This window comes from Giraffa tippelskirchi, chromosome 2 (assembly GCF_054371585.1).
Source record: "Giraffa tippelskirchi isolate mGirTip1 chromosome 2, T2T-mGirTip1v1.2.pri, whole genome shotgun sequence".
NCBI classification, from domain to species: Eukaryota; Metazoa; Chordata; class Mammalia; order Artiodactyla; family Giraffidae; genus Giraffa; species Giraffa tippelskirchi.
Genome location: NC_137276.1, coordinates 230,935,548 through 230,951,494, shown reverse-complemented (window position 1 = coordinate 230,951,494; position 15,947 = coordinate 230,935,548). Strand labels below are relative to the sequence as shown.

The following is a 15,947-nucleotide window of genomic DNA, read 5'->3' as shown; positions in this document are numbered from 1 at the left end:
AAAAAGAGTTGTATGTGACTAAGACTAAGGAATGTAGAGAAAAAAAAAAAAAAGCTTGTCCTTTCCTCCTCCTTGAGAACCCCCGACCCCTATCTCCACTTCGAGAGCCCCAGACCCCATTCTCCTCCTCGGGGACCCCGGATTTCTTATCAACCTGCCTAGACATTGACTCTCTCTCCTTCATCCCCTTATTAGGGTACCAGTCCCATCAAGGGGCTCCACCTGAATGACCTCATCCAAGCCTGATCGTCTCCCAAAGGCCCCACCTCCAAACCCCATCACATTAGGGATGAGGGCGTCCACATATGAATTTGGTTGTGTAGGGGAAGGGGACACAAGCTTTCAGTCCACAGCAGAAAGAAAAAAGACTTCAGAAAGAAAATGAGGGTGGGGGCTTCAAGAGGAAGAGACATATGTATACCTATGGCTGGTACGTGTTGATTACTGCAGAAACCAAGAAGGTAAACCTAGAGCCTACAGTACAGAGTGAAATAAGAAAGACAAATAAACATATATTAACGTATATATATGGAATCTAGAAAGATGGTACTCATGATCCTACATGCAGGGCAGCGAAGGAGACAGACATGAAGAACAACTTTTGGACTCAGTGGGAGAAGGAGAGGGTGGGACGATTTGAGAGAGTAGCATTGAAACATACACATCACCATACGTAACAGAGAAAGTCAGTGGGAGTTTGATGTATAACACGGAGAACTTCAGAGGAACAACCCTCCAGGTTGTCACAAGTCTCTTCCAGGTCTCTGCTCAAATATTCCCTCAACACAGAGTCCTCTCCTGATCTCCCTGTACAAAACAGCAGCTCCCACCTCCCCACCCCCCCACCCCCACCAGGCACTTCAGGGTCTCCTACTCTGCACCGGTTCTCTCCCTGACTGTCAGCTACATGACTGCCCATTCATTTGTCTATTTGAGTATGGTCTTCTTCCTCTACTGGTAGTATGTTCAGGAAGGCTGACATTTTGCTCTTTCACCACCAACTGCTGGCCCAGTGTCAGCACCTCAAAGCTGCCCAACAAATATTTTTTTAATGAATGAATTCTATCAGCCATCAAAATGTCTGTACACTTGGATCCAGTAAACTCAGTCATGGAAATTTAGGCAAATAAATCAAGAAAAGAGAAAAGTGATGTGAATGCAAATTTCTGTTGCCGTAGAGTCATTGGTCAAACTTCATGCTACTAGGGGCATTTTGTTTTTGTTGCTTTGTTTAGTTGCTAGGTCGTGTCTGACTCTTTTACGACCCCCTTGAGGCTCCTCTGTCCATGGGATTTCCCAGGCAAGCATACTGGAGTGGGTTGCTATTTTCTTCTCCAGGGGATCTCCCCGACCCAGGGATCAAACCCGGGTCTCCTGCTTGGCAGGTGGATTCCTTAAACCAGTGAGCCACCTGGGAAAGCATGAGGAAGGCTAATGATGAAAAATCAGCATGTGGAGTCAGGTTTTTAGGAAGGGTTCCTTGGAAGAGAGAGTCCTGAGCAGAATCTTGAAGGAAGTGGCAGGTTTGACTGAGCAGAAGAATGACTCTGGCCGAAGACCTGGGGGAGGAATGGGTCCTGGAGCTTGAAGCCTGAAGGACATCAGTCAGCAGGGGTCTCGGGGGAATGGAGTTTGAGAACCAAAGAGAAGTTGGTGGGGGGTGGGGGCGGAGGTCATAGAGCACACCCCGAATTCAGTATAAACACCACTGAGCTCTTCTCGCGGTAAATATCAGCGAATCTGAAGATATTGTACATGGAAGGTTCGAATCTTGCAAAAATTGTTTTTAAATGCCTGCAAATGGGTAAAATATGTGAGATTTGTTCCTCCAGATCAGGAAAGTCATCCTGCAGTTCCTGGCAGATCTGTCAAACATACTCCCACCAGGATTTCTAACCCAGAAGCCGCGAGCTCAGCAAGGGTGGGACTTCCCGTCTGGAGAACACCTCCACACTTGTTAAGGATCCCGTACCAGATCATTTGGGGGTTGTTAGCGTGTTTGCAGCTCTGTCAGAAGAGATGTGAGAGCAATTTCAACAGAAAGACTGAAAAACATTCCTCTTGGCCAGAAAAGCCCTCAGACAGAAAAATTCTTCAGGCAAAAACATTTGAGAACACAAGAATAACAAGACACACGGGGCATGGATTTGCAGCAGTCTGGATGGACCTAGAGATGATCATACGAAGTGAAGTGAGTCATAAAGACAAAGACAAATACCACCTGAGAGCACTTATGTGTGGAATCTAAAATAAAACACAAATGAACTCGTCTACAAAGCAGACGCACCGACACAGACAGCAGACTGATGGTTCCCAAGGGGGTGGGGAAGGGACAGACTGGGAGGTTAGGATTAGCAGATGCAAACTATTATTATACACAGAACCGACGGACTATAAGGTCCAACCGTATAGCACAGGGGATTATATGCGATATCCTGTGAGAAACCATAATGGAAAGGGATATTTTAAAGAAAAGAAAGTGAAAGTCGCTCAGCCGTGTCTGACTCTTTGTGACCCCACAGACTATACAGTCCATGGAATTCTCCAGGCCAGAATACTGGAGTGGGTAGCCTTTCCCTTCTCCAGGGGATCTTCCCAACCCAGGGATCGAACCCAGGTCTCCCGCATTGCAGGAGGATTCTTTACCAGCTGTATTTTAAAGAATGTAGACATATATATATACATACACATATATATGCATGTATAACTGAATCACTTCACTGTGCAGCAGAAACTAACACAACATTGTAATTCAACTATATTTCAATTTAAAAACAAGTTCTGAACTTTTTAACTCCAGTTTTGTTTTGTTACCAGATTTATAAAACGGCGTTTTTACCATGAAACACATTTTTATGATGTAAATGGCTTGACAGTTTTTCTCATAGGTTCGCTTTTTAAACTTAAAGCCTAATTCTCTTTGCAGTGCTATCTTTATTCTTATTTAATTGTTGTGTCGTCTCAATAACTATCACTGAAGACCGCGGCTTTGCCTCTGCCCCTCACTTAAGTTCCAAAGTTATTAAGTGGCTTCAGACAAAAGGTTTGAACCTGCCCCTCCACTGTACAGAGGAAAATCAGATTCCTCAGTTCTAAAGACAATTTTTTTTTTTTTTTTTGCCACACCAAGCAGCATGCAGGATCTTAGTTCCCTGACTAGGGGTTGAACCAGCACCCCCAGCAGTGGAAGCACAGAGTCTTAACCTCTGGGCCACCAGGGAAGTTCCCCTAAAGCCAATTTTAATGACAATACTAACAGTATGATCTCCAGTACAAGATCTGACTCAGCAATAAGGAATCACTACCACGGAACGAATGAATGGTCTCACTTCAAGAAGAATGGGCAGGGACCTCCTCGGTGGTTCAGGGGTTAAGAATCCTCCTACCAATGTAGGGGACAGACCTGAGTTTGCAGGGGGCAGGAGTTCAATGCTCGGTGGGGAAACTAAACTCCCATATGCCACGAGCAACTACACCTGCTTGCAGCAACTAGAGAGCAAGAGCAATGAAGACCCAGAGCAGCCAAAAAATAAATAGATAATAAATAGATAAAAGTTACTTAAAAAATAAAAGAAAGGGTAAAGGTTTTGTATATTCAAAGATTTTGACAAAACTGGTATTCAGTCATTGCAGCTCCCAATGTCACTTCGGAGAGAAATTCAGTACATGAATCAGTTCAGTTCAGTCGCTCAGTCATGTCCGACTCTTTGTGACCCCATGAATTGCAGCACGCCAGGCCTCTCTGTCCATCACCACCTCCTGGAGTATACCAAAACCCATGTCCATCGAGTCGGTGATGCCATCCAGCCATCTCATCCTCTGTCGTCCCCTTCGCCTCCTGCCCCCAATCCTTCCCAGCATTAGGGTCTTTTCCAGTGAGTCAACTCTTTGCACGAGGTGGCCAAAGTATTGGAGTTTCAGCTTCAACATCAGTCCTTCCAATGAACACCCAGGACTGATCTCCTTTAGGATGGACTGGTTGGATCTTCTTGCAATCCAAGGGACTCTCAAGAGTCTTCTCCAACACCACAGTTCAAAAGCATCAATTCTTTGGCACTCAGCTTTCTTCACCATCCAACTCTCACATCCATACATGACCACTGGAAAAACCATAGCCTTGACTAGACAGACCTTTGTTGGCAGAGTAATGTCTCTGCTTTTAAATATGCTATCTAGGTTGGCCATAACCTTCCTTCCAAGGAGTAAGCATCTTTTAATTTCATGGCTGCAATCACCATCAGCAGTGATTTTGGAGCCCAAAAAATAAAGTCTGACACTGTTTCCACTGTTTCCCCATCTATTTCCCATGAAGTGATGGGACCAGATGCCATGATCTTAGTTTTCTGAACATTGAGCTTCAAGCCAACTTTTTCACTCTCCTCTTTCACTTTCATCAAGAGGCTCTTTAGTTCTTCTTCGCTTTCTGCCAGAAGGGTGGTGTCATCTGCATATCTGAGGTTATTGATATTTCTCCCGGCAATCTTGATTCCAGCTTGTGCTTCTTCCAGCCCAGCGTTTCTCATGATGTACTCTGCATAGAAGTTAAATAAGCAGGGTGACAATATACAGCCTTGATGTACTCCTTTTCCTATTTGGAACCAGTCTGTTGTTCCATGTTCACTTCTAACTGTTGCTTCCTGACCTGCATACAGGTTTCTCAAGAGACAGGTCAGATGGCCTGGTATTCCCATCTCTTTAAGAATTTTCCACAGTTTATTGTGATCCACACAGTCAAAGGCTTTGGCATAGTCAATAAAGCAGAAATAGATGGTTTTCTGGAACTCTCTTGCTTTTTTGATGATCCACCGGATGTTGGTAATTTGATCTCTGGTTCCTCTGCCTTTTCTAAAACCAGCTTGAACGTCTAAGAAGTTCTCGGTTCACGTATTGCTGAAGCCTGGCTCGGAGAAGTTTGAGCATTACTTTACTAGAGTGTGAGATGAGTGCAATTGTGCGGTAGTTTGCACATTCTTTGGCATTGCCTTTCTTTGGGATTGGAATGAAAACTGACCTTTTCCAGTCCTGTGGCCACTGCTGAGTTTTCCAGATTTGCTGGCATATTGAGTGCAGCACTTTCACAGCATCATCTTTCAGCATTTGAAATAGCTCAACTGGAATTCCATCACCTCCACTAGCTTTGTTCATAGTGATGCTTTTTAAGGCCCACTTGACTTCACGTTCCAGGATGTCTGGCTCTAGGTGAGTGATCATACCGTTGTGCCCGAGGCCGGGGGTGGCGGCTGAGAAGAGTTACCCCACGTCCAAGGAGCAGTGGCTGGGTGGGCACAGGAAGGCCTAGAGGAGTTACTCCACATTCAAGGTCAGGAGGGGCCACCGCGAGTAGATACCCCTTGTCCAAGGTAAGGAGCAGCGGCTGCACTTTGCTGGAGCAGCCGTGAAGAGATACCCCACATCCAAGGTAAGAGAAACACAAGTAAGACGGTAGGTGTTGCGAGAGGGTATCAGAGGGCAGACACACTGAAACTATAATCACAGAAAACTAGCCAATCTGATCACACGGACCACAGCCTTGTCTTAACTCAATGAAACTAAGCCATACCGTGTGGGGCCACCCAAGACGGACGGGTCATGGTGGAGAGGTCTGACAGAATGTGGTCCACTGGAGAAGGGCATGGCAAACCACTTCAGTATTCTTGCCTTAAGAACCATGAACAGCATGAAAAGGCAAAAAGATAGGACACTGAAAGATGAACTCTCCAGGTTGGTAGGGAAGGAAATAAACTCGGCTCAAATGTTTTGAAGTCAATTTTAAACGTGTTTTTGCAGTCTGGTCAATTTAGGTAGCTAGAATGTATCTGCAGTGGCTTGAAGTCTTCCTCTGAGGGTTAAAGCAAAAATAAGTAAAATAACAAAATATAAAACAACCCCAGAAGTCTTAAAGAATAATGCAGAATCTTGTAGAAATTTTTGAAGATGCAACAAAGAGTTTTACGTTGCAAAGGCTCTAGAATTTCTCTGTCCGCTTCGCCTTCTCCTCCTCCTCCACGGAGCTCTCTTCTGGCCCTGCCAGATGAGGACCAGAAAGAACATCTGAGTGGTTTCACAAGGTCTCATTCTTTAGTCTCAAGAGTCCTCCCGGGTGACATGAAAGTAACATCTAACTCATAAGGTCACTGTATTTGACAAATAAATGCCTAACCTGGGCTATTTGCCAGTGGCATATTATACTGTAAGTGTTAAAGGGCCAATTCTCTCTTCTATTCCAGATTGTGAGTCCCACTGGGCAGGGTTCCCTTTTTCGGCAGGTCTCCTGAGTGGGTGCTTACACCACGCCTCGCACAGCAAAGACCTGGAGGAGGATGCGGAAAAAGGAGGCTTGCAGGTCCTTAAAGCAGAGCTCGCGGGAATCCTCTCACTTCATGAGAAAACAGAAGGGGAGAAAGTGGAAGCATAACAGATTTTATTTTCTTGGGCTCCAAAATAACCGCGGATGGTGACTGCAGCCATGAAATTAAAAAATGTTTGCTCCTTGAAAGGAAAGCTATGACAAACCTAAGACAGTGTATTAGAAAGCAGAGACATCACTTTGCTGACAAAGGTCCGTACAGTCAAAGCAATGATTTTTCTAGTAGTCATGTACAGATGTGTGAGTTGGACCCTGAGATTGAGCACTGAAGATGTGATACTTTTGAACAGTGGTGCTGGAGGACTCGCGAGAGTCCCTTGGACTGCAAGGAGATCAAACCGGTCAATCCTAAAGGAAACCAACTCTGAATATTCATTGGAAGGACTGATGCTGAAGCTCCAATACTTTCGCCACCTGATGGGAAAAGCCAACTCACTGGAAAAGACACGTATGGTGGGAAAGACTGAGGGAAGGAGGAGGAGGCAGCAGAGGATGAGATGGCTAGGCAACATCTTGGACTCAATGGACATGAGTTTGAGCACACTCGGGCAATAGTGAAGGACAGGGAAGCCTGGCACACTGCACTCCATGCGATGGTGAAGCGTCAGACTTTACTGAGCGACTTAACAACAGGGTGGGAATCTCAGTAGGCTCCACTGTAAATTAACTCAGAAATCACACCTGTGATTCTCCAGACACAGGAATGAAGGCCAGCAGCGGCCTGCCACCTTCTGCCAGAAGAAATAACGCCTGCAACCATCAGTCCCAGTTCGGGTCTCACTGCAGATGCCCCTTAGGGAACCCAGGGGCCAGTGGGGGAGGAGAGGGTGTTCTGAGGTCCCATTTTGCGTTTCCCAGGGCGAACGGGAGTGAAAAACAAGTTGGGACTGGGCTCGGATACTGCAGGGAGGGGAAGATGACCTCCGCAAGGATTTTCCTGGGAGGCTGCCCTCAGGTCACTGGGATCCAGAGTCAGGCGCCACGACCCCGGTGGAGGGACAGCGAGGATATGACGCCGCGTGGAGGGCTGGCTTTCTCCTAGAGCAGCCCTGAAGCATTCTCCAAAAGGTTCTATTCCGGAGAGAGCTGCCCTGCAGAACGCCAAGCTCTGCACAGCTAAAGTACCCGGCCACCCGAGACCCTGTACCGCGGATCGCAACTTCCCTAGGACGCCAAGAACCCCAAACGGCCCCACCCGAGCTCGCCAGGAGACGCTACTTCGCCACCAGCAACTCCGCCTCTGGGAGCGGGGCCGGGAGGGCCGGCCCTCTGGGCGTGGCCCGGAAGCGTCCGGCCAATCCTCGCTGCAGGCTTGAGGTCACGTGATCGCCAGCGGGCGCCCAGCTCTTCCGCCTTCCGCCTCGCAGCCCCGCCCACCGCGGGGAGAGGCCGCCGGCACGACCCTCGGGAGGAAGTTCTGGCGAGAACCATGCTGCCCTTCTAGTCCTTCTTCCGTCCTCCTCCACCTGGCGCCGCGCCCCGTGATTGAGGCTCCAAAGCTCCGACGTAGCGGGCAGGGGACCCCACCAGGGCAGCGCCGAGGGCGGGAGATTGGAAGGGGTTTACTGCCGGCTCGCCCCTCCGCGCCAGGGCCGCCGCGTTCCACCGGGGCCGCACGCCCCCTGGTGTCGACTCGTCGCCTCAGCCGACCCCGGTGGCCCCCAGGCCCTTGACCTGCCCTCGCCGGGCCGCAAGTGGGGACGGCCTTAACGGACGTCTGTGGGGGCTTTCGGAGAAGGCAATGGCAACCCACTCCAGTATTCGTGCCTGGAGAATCCCAGGGACGGGGGAGCCTGGTGGGATCGCACAGAGTCGGACATGACAAGCGACTTAGCAGCAGCAGCAGTGGGGCTTTGTCGCCGGGGCCAGAAGTGGGGACGGATTTAACAGACGTCTGTGGGGGCTTTGGCCCCGCGCTTTTCCAACTTTAAAAGCGCTCTGCCACCACTTGCACTCCGCCTGCCGAAGACTTTTGCGGCACGGAAGAACGTTCCTGCAGGAAAGCTGGGGTCGTCCCCGCCTGAGAAGATGTGATGAGAGCAGCTGGTGTATGCGAACACTGCAAAGGCGCCAGCCTCTCGCCCAGGTCGTCTCACCTGTCCTTACCTTACCCTGCAGGGCGGGCTTCGTCCCCACCTCAGGTGAGGGAAGAGCGTCAGACGGGCTTGAGGAACGTGCTCCAGTTTGCACACAGCCAGGCTCTGCAGCCTGGCCACGTGGCGTCTCCAGTCCGATGGCGGCTGCCGCTTGTGAGTGACCAGCTGCAGGCTGGCAGGAGAGCCCTGAGGTCTAAGGGGGCAGGGCTCGGGCCAGTGCCCCCGGGCACTTGTCAAGGGTCGGCTGTGCCCTTGGTCCCCGCGTTCCAGGTGTGCCCGCGGCCGAACCTAGCCTCGGGTCGCCAGGAGGAGACCGCCTGTGGGCAGTACCCACCAGAGCCCCTCGCAGGCCTTTGGCCTTGGTGCGTCTTGTGGACCCCAGCGTTCCAGCCTCCGGGCGCTCTTGCTCATGCCGGAGCCTGGACGAAGGAGGAGGCCCACGGTGGATTCCAGCTGTAGTAAGAAGGCGCTGGCTCCCAGGGGGCACTTCTTAACCACGGAGCTGGGCAAGTGAAAAAAGGAGCTCCCTAACAAGACACTTCTCTGAGAGAACTCTTAAGGGGCTAGAAGCATTGTCCTGACTGAAATCCATTGACAGCAAATGAACATTGGTCTCCGGCCCCATATGATAGCTTGACAAGGCCAAAACAATCGACTTCTGCCACCTGCGGTGGACTCAAGAGCCCCCCCCCCCCATGTAAAACACTGTGGAAATGCCAGAAATCCCACCATTAGCAACTATCTTAAGATTATGAAGTCCTCTTTAGGTTCTTTAATAGGTGAAATGCACTAAATCCCTGATTTTCTGTTAGAAAAGGAGGTAAATGAAAGCACTGGGTTCCCAGGGAGAGGGAAGAGAGGACACACACAAGGGGAAGCCTCCTCCTTCCACCTCCCCACCCCCACCTCCCCCCTAGGCACTCTGGACAGAGTCCAAGAGAGGTGTTTCCACTTGCTGAAAATCTCTGGGGAAGTTGTTAAGACCTTGTTTCTTCATCTCCACTTAAGGCTCCCGGAGCTGTAGAAGGGTGCATCTCTTGCCTTTGTGGGATTCTGAGATTGTACGAGCCTACTGAATGTTCACGGCCATCTGTGGCCATATTCCACGGATGTGAAGGGAAACCCCAACACAACTGGCCAGACTTGCCTGTGAGTAGCTACATCACTGTAGAGTAAGATCTGGTCTGTCCCAGGATTCATCACAAACCTTTGTTTCCCATTCCAGGGAGCAAAGCAAAGCCATATTCAGAAAATAATAAGAGCCATAAAGTCAAGGAAAACAAGTTGATAAATCAATGGTGTTGACTCCAAAGATGAGACTTGAGAACCCTAAGATGACATAAGCTGTCAACATTATTATTGAGAAAAATTACTCTGTTTGGACATGCTCTTGACTCCTAGCTCTTCTGCTCAGACTCCTGATTTCAGCCCAGGTTGGGAGTGTGGAAGTTGCAGGGGCACAGAATAAGAGATTTGACCTTCCTTCCTCACTCTTGTAGAAATAAGAGATTCAGAAAGCAAGAGCACCTCCAAAGGTTATCATCAAAGAAATGTTATCATCAAAATGTAGCAAGTGGTCCAAAGGAAACTAAATGTCATCCTTCCCCCTACTCCCCCAACCCTAACCCACCCACCCCCTACTCGCACCCCGCCCCCAGGCAAATGTTTGCTGCAGGAGTAACATTGCTCAGAATCTGCCATTATTCAAAGAAGGGAGAGCTAGTCACCAGTGACCTTGTCCATCCCCCAGTAAAGACACCATCACTTCTAACCATATGCAGGGCTAGTGCAACCAAAACTCGTTGGCCTTTTACAACTGCACACCCAGGAGAGAGGCCTCAGAGGAAACTACCCTGCTGACCTCTCTAAGACTTCTAGCCTCCAGGGCTGTAAGAAAATAACATCTGTTGTTTAAGCCTTCTAGTCTATGGTATTGATACTTTGTTCCGGCAGCCTGAGCAGACTGATACACACAGGACAACCACACAGCCAGGGAGCAAAAGGGGCAGGGAGAGATTACAATTTATTGTTACCAGTCACCTATTATTTTGCTTCCCAGGCAGCCTGCACCTCTGCACGAATTGGGATACTGCTGTCTGCCAGGAAACTGGACCGAAGATGACCCTGATGAGAATGGTGCCCCAGAGTTGATCAGTGCATGACATGGGCCCCCGCACAAGGCAGCCAAGAGTGGAAAACACTTCGATGTCCTGCATGGCAGAGGGCTTCACATGCCATTGATCAGGCTGAGGCTCCCTGAGCACCAAACACGATCCACTCTGTGTTCAGGACCTATGTTCAGAGGGACCACTGAGGTCTCACGAAGGGCTGATTGGCATTAGGGCTCCAAGAAGTAGAGCTTCTTGGGGTGACCTCAGGGGCACTACAATCCGTAATTGCACAGGAGCTCTCCACCTTGCAGGCAGCCACCTGCCTGCTATGGCATGATGCTTTTAATATTGTATCTCCTGTGAAATCCACATGTAATTTATTAGGCTTGCTTTTTGCCTAAATAATCAGAAGTTTCCACTTAATGTTGATCTGGGTCAACTGGCCCAAATGTTATATATCATATTGTAATTAGGTTGCCTAAAATTACCTGTTTTCAAAAGAGTCTTTGAAATAAGAACAACCTGGGGTCTGGGGTGGTGACAGAGTGTGGTAACAGTTTGTAATGCCATTGTCCTAACAGCCTTCTCATGAAACAAAAATATAACAAAACACCTTATATTTACTCAGCTGGTTAAATTACTGGAAGACTTTTAGGAAGGATAACAGTTTCTGGACGTGTCCTTTGAAGGAAAAAGATTATTTATTTTAAAGACAGTTTTTCTAAGCGTAAGCAAAAATGACGATATAAAATGAAAAAAGGAAGAAAAACAAGGATCAGGAATAGCATGAGGGACTTCCCTGGTGGTCCAATGGCTAAGACCCCGCACTCCAGTGCAGGGGGCCAGGGTTTGCTCCTAGTCAGGGAATTAAGAGCCCACGTGCCACAACTAAATTCACATACGGCAATTAAGACCCAGTGCAACCAAATGAATAATTTTTTTGAAAAGGCTCATGACACTATGGCTCATGCATACAAGGAAACAGAAGCTCTGTTTGGCTGTCCAGTGCACAGCATGCAGAGTGGAGCTGGCGCCAGTCTCTCAGAGAACAAATTTCTTGTTTGGAAAAAAAAAACTGTGCTACACTGTATGGTAGGTGAATATTTTCCAAAATGGCAACTGTAATATTTCTAGTCCACAAAGCACACATGGAAAAACGGTTTTACTGTTTTACAAACCAGAAGCAGTGTTGGAGGCAAGTGTTTTGAGATGCCACTTCCTAGGGTGGCACACAGAACACAGAACAGCATCCTTGGAAGTCCTATGTGCAAATCCCTCAAAAGTTCCCTCCAGCAGAGAGGCACTCGAGAGGAGCCCCTCGTAGAAAGGGGCATTTTCCAGGTCATCTCCAGAGCTCCCAGGCTCTTCCTTCCAAGATGAACTTTCCCCTGGGAGTGTTTTGTTTTTTTTAACTCTGATTTCTTTGGTGTCCATCAAAATTCCAGTCCTTGATCAAAGTCTCTTTGCTCTTATTCCCTGAGGATAACCAAAATTAGCTGATATTTGCAAAAGAAGGTTAATATAACTAAGACTACAGAAAAACAAGGGGAGTCCTTATTGAAAATACAAATAGTAGCAAACACCCAAGTTTCCAATATGGAGGTTTCCGGTGCTACCATGAGCATCCCTTCCCCCGGGGTCCTGCCCTCCTGATGCCTGCTGGCCTCTAACCCCCTCCATCCACCAGTCAACACGGCTGGCACGTCCTCTGAGAACCAAAGCAGGAAACGGAAAGATGGTTTCCCGTCCTCCGTCCGTAAAGTGATCCCCCCATGCTGCTGCCACCCAAGGGCCTCCGGTCTCTCTGGCCCCAAGCTCTGGGCTCTGGATGTTGCAAGGTGCATTTGTGCAAATCCCATTCATCACACACCCATCGCTTCGTGGGTAAGCATGATGACATACGTGTCATAATCACACCAAGAGCAGCTCACACACATGTCCCTGGCAGACACGAGACACAACATACGGAATAAAAACTTGGGGACTGGCCCTTGGAGTTTCAGGCCAGTAAAAAATAGTCCTGCTCTTCAACCAAGAAGTTTAAGCCTAACTCCCCCCTTCACACCCTTTCAGCAGCCCCATGTCTGACCCACACCCTCCTGTATTCTTATCTTCATAACCTGTTCTTAACCTGTAGGAAAAGCCCACAGCCTCGATGTATTTCCATAACAGAAAAAAAGAAAATGAGTGACAACACGACCAAGCATTTGTTTGGATTTGTGCATTAAGTTATGTGTAACGGGTCTACAATTCTGTAACGTTAAGTTGCGTTCAGACACTTACAGATCACCTTAACTGAAAAGAATCAGATTTCACAGAATGAAAGCTGTCCTGGAGAAACCGGGATATGTGGTTGCCGTAGCAATCGACGCCTTCCAGAATGAGTCCCCGCTCGGCTAATTACTGCCTTCTATTTTTAGACTCATCCGCGTGCCTCTCCCCCCACCCCAACATTTCTCACACGACGACTTCAGCAGGAAAACACGCTGTTATCTGTACAGCCTGTGCCCGTCTCAAAATAACTTGTTTCCAGTCAACCTCCGCCTGCCCTGGGAGGCGAGGCCCTCATTTCCTAAGTCCAGGGAACGCCGAACTGACGCCTCTGAAGGAGCCCCACGTACTTGACAAAATGGGAATGAAACAGCATCGCGGACTGCCAGGGCCATAGCTGTCTTGTGAGCACCTGGGGCTTGGGGTCGGGGTGCAGCCACAGGACGGGGCTGCGGCAGCGGCCAGCCCACCAGCGCCCTGAGCTGGGCCTGGGCTTCGCATTGCCTTGTGGGAAGCTCTTTAGTAACCAGACACAGAGGTGATGGAGCAGGAGCCCTGATGGTCGGTCCAGAGGCTGTGGAACCCTCTCAGTCAAGATAAACTTCGGGCTCCGTCAAGACCCAGGATCCGTAGCCTGAGATACGGCTTCCAGCAGACTTTCCTGGTGGCTCAGATGGTACCCAATCTGCCTGCAATGCAGGAGACCCGGGTTCCATCCCTGGGTTGGGAAGATCCCCTGGAGAGGGGCATGGCAACCCACTCCAGTATTCTTGCCTGGAGAATTCCCATGGACAGAGGAACCTGGGGGGCTACAGTCCATGGCGTCACAAAGAGTTGGACACGACTGAGTGACTCACACTTTCACTTTTCCACCCGCTGAGAGCCTGGCTGCCTGGGGTACCACAACTCCCCATGGAGGCCGGTCCCTCCCACAGCAGGGCTGTGTGCCATGGAAACAGTTGAAGACCAGCCAGTGCCATCAGGCCAAGGCTCTGGGGTCTTCAGACTTGCTGTGGCAAGGGAGTCAGTCACCGTCACCTGCTGTATTTGTTTGCTAGGGCTCTCCTAACAAGGTACAGGGCCTTAAACAGCGGACACGTGTCTTCTCACAGTCCCAGAGATGGGCTCAGAAGAGCCATGCTCCCTCTGAGGGTGCTGGGGCGAAGGTTCCTGACGTCCCTCCTGGCTTCTGGTGGCCTGCTGGCCACCTGTGTTGTCCCTTGACTTGTAAAGGCATCGCTGGATCTCAGCGCAGAGCTGTGTCCAACACCAGTCATGTGGGGCTAGGAACCCACTCTACTCTAGTCATCTTAACTCATTACATCTGCAATGATTTTGTCTCCAAATAAGGTCACCATCTGAACTACTGAGGATCAGGGTTTCGACATACAAATTTCTGGGAATTCCCTGGCAGTCCAGTGGTTAAGATTCTGCACTTTACTACCAAGGACTCGGGTTCAATTCCTCATCAGGGAACTAAGATCTTGCAAGCCATGCAGTGCAGCCAAAATTACATATATATATGAATTTCTATATTACATATATGAACTATATTACATATATGAATTTCTATATTACATATATGAATTTCTATATTACATGTGAACTTCTGGGGGACCGAACTCAACCCATAAACTTGCCTGTGGCAGAGACTCAAAAGGCAGCAAAGCAGGAAGTGGGAAGGTGTTCGAGTGAGAGAGAAGGGAGGCTTAGGCGGCCCCGATGGGAGGCAGCTGACGGGAAGCAGGCATCCCGTGTGGCTGGCGAGGAGCGAGCTCACGGCAGCTTTCCCCGGTGGGTCCTGAGCTGGAAGTCAGGGCCCGGTTCAGGGAAGGCTGGCAGTGACTGACCAAGTCTGGCTGTGGTGGGCTCGTAGCTGCAGGGTTCTGTTCCCATCTACATGGTCTCTCCAGTGAATACTCAGCCTCTCAGTGCAGATGACACTGCCCGGGGTTCTCAGGGTGCTGCTGGAGCCGGAGTGGGGCACAGGTGGTCTGGAGGCCTAGCAGAGAAGGCGGAGTGCCTACAAGAGTAGGCCTCAGATGACCAGGCCCACAGGGCACACCCGCTCAGACCCTTGTCCGCAGAGAGGCGGGGTGCCCAGGGCCCCGTCTGCAGCCTTCTCCTTTTATTCCCATGAGGCTGAGCACCGATGTGTGGTGGGGAATGTAGACAGGCTGACCCTAGAGTAGCCGTCCTCTGACTTTCTGGCTTCCATGTGGGCTAAGTCACTTCCTGGAGAAGGAAATCCCAGGGACAGGGGAGCCTGGTGGGGTTGCAAAGAGTCGGACACGACTGAGCGCACAGCACCCACAGGTCACTTCAGTCATGTCTGGCTCTTTGCTGCCCCACGGACTGTCGTTGACTCACTGTGTCCCAGGCGCACAGCAAGGCGGTTCAGTTATGCGTACACATATATATGACTTACCAGATTAGTTTCCATGATAGGTTATTACAAGATATTGACCATAGCTCCCTGTGCTATACAGTCAACTTTCGGTGCTTGTTGCACATCTGTGCTCTTTAATTAGAAATCTAGCATTCTAGTCACACTGAGTCAAACAGGTGGGCTCCAAATGTCATCAGTTTTTTAGTTAGGCAAAAATTCATAAGCTTTCTAAAATACATATTATACATATTATTTATATATAGGTATATGAAAGCTTTTTTTACTATGCTTGATCAAGTCTTGAGAAAAAACATAAAAAAAAAAAAAGAAGAGATGGAGAAACTGGGAAACATAAACTAAATGAAATGGGAGCACTGATGGGGATCCTTTCCTGGAGCTGGGGATGGGTTTTAAACTCATCAAATCACATAGCTAATAATGGGGAGAGAAACAAAGGTTTCTGTTTGTGAAAGGAGGGGATGTAAAAAAAAAAAATAGACTAATGCCCTTCTTTAAATCGGTTAATTGTATGTAATGTGATTTCACTTCATTTCAGTAATAACAATACCCTTATTTTAAGTCATGTTTAATTTTTTAATCCTATTTAAAATGTTTATTTCAGCCATTCATCTAATTAGAAAGAACAGGACTTCCTTGGCAGTCTAGTGAGTGGTTAGGATTCCACGTTCCCAGTGCAGGGGGCACCAGTTTGA

At 48.9% G+C, this 15,947-nt stretch overlaps 1 long non-coding RNA gene across 1 annotated transcript; it reads left to right on the top strand.

Annotated features, from left to right (window-relative positions):
* The first annotated feature begins 7,738 nt into the window (after positions 1-7,738).
* On the top strand, positions 7,739-11,346 carry LOC145539679 (uncharacterized). Its single transcript, XR_014077899.1, has 3 exons — positions 7,739-9,283; positions 9,472-9,612; positions 10,523-11,346. It is a non-coding gene; the product is annotated as an uncharacterized LOC145539679 (long non-coding RNA).
* The last annotated feature ends 4,601 nt before the right edge of the window (positions 11,347-15,947 follow it).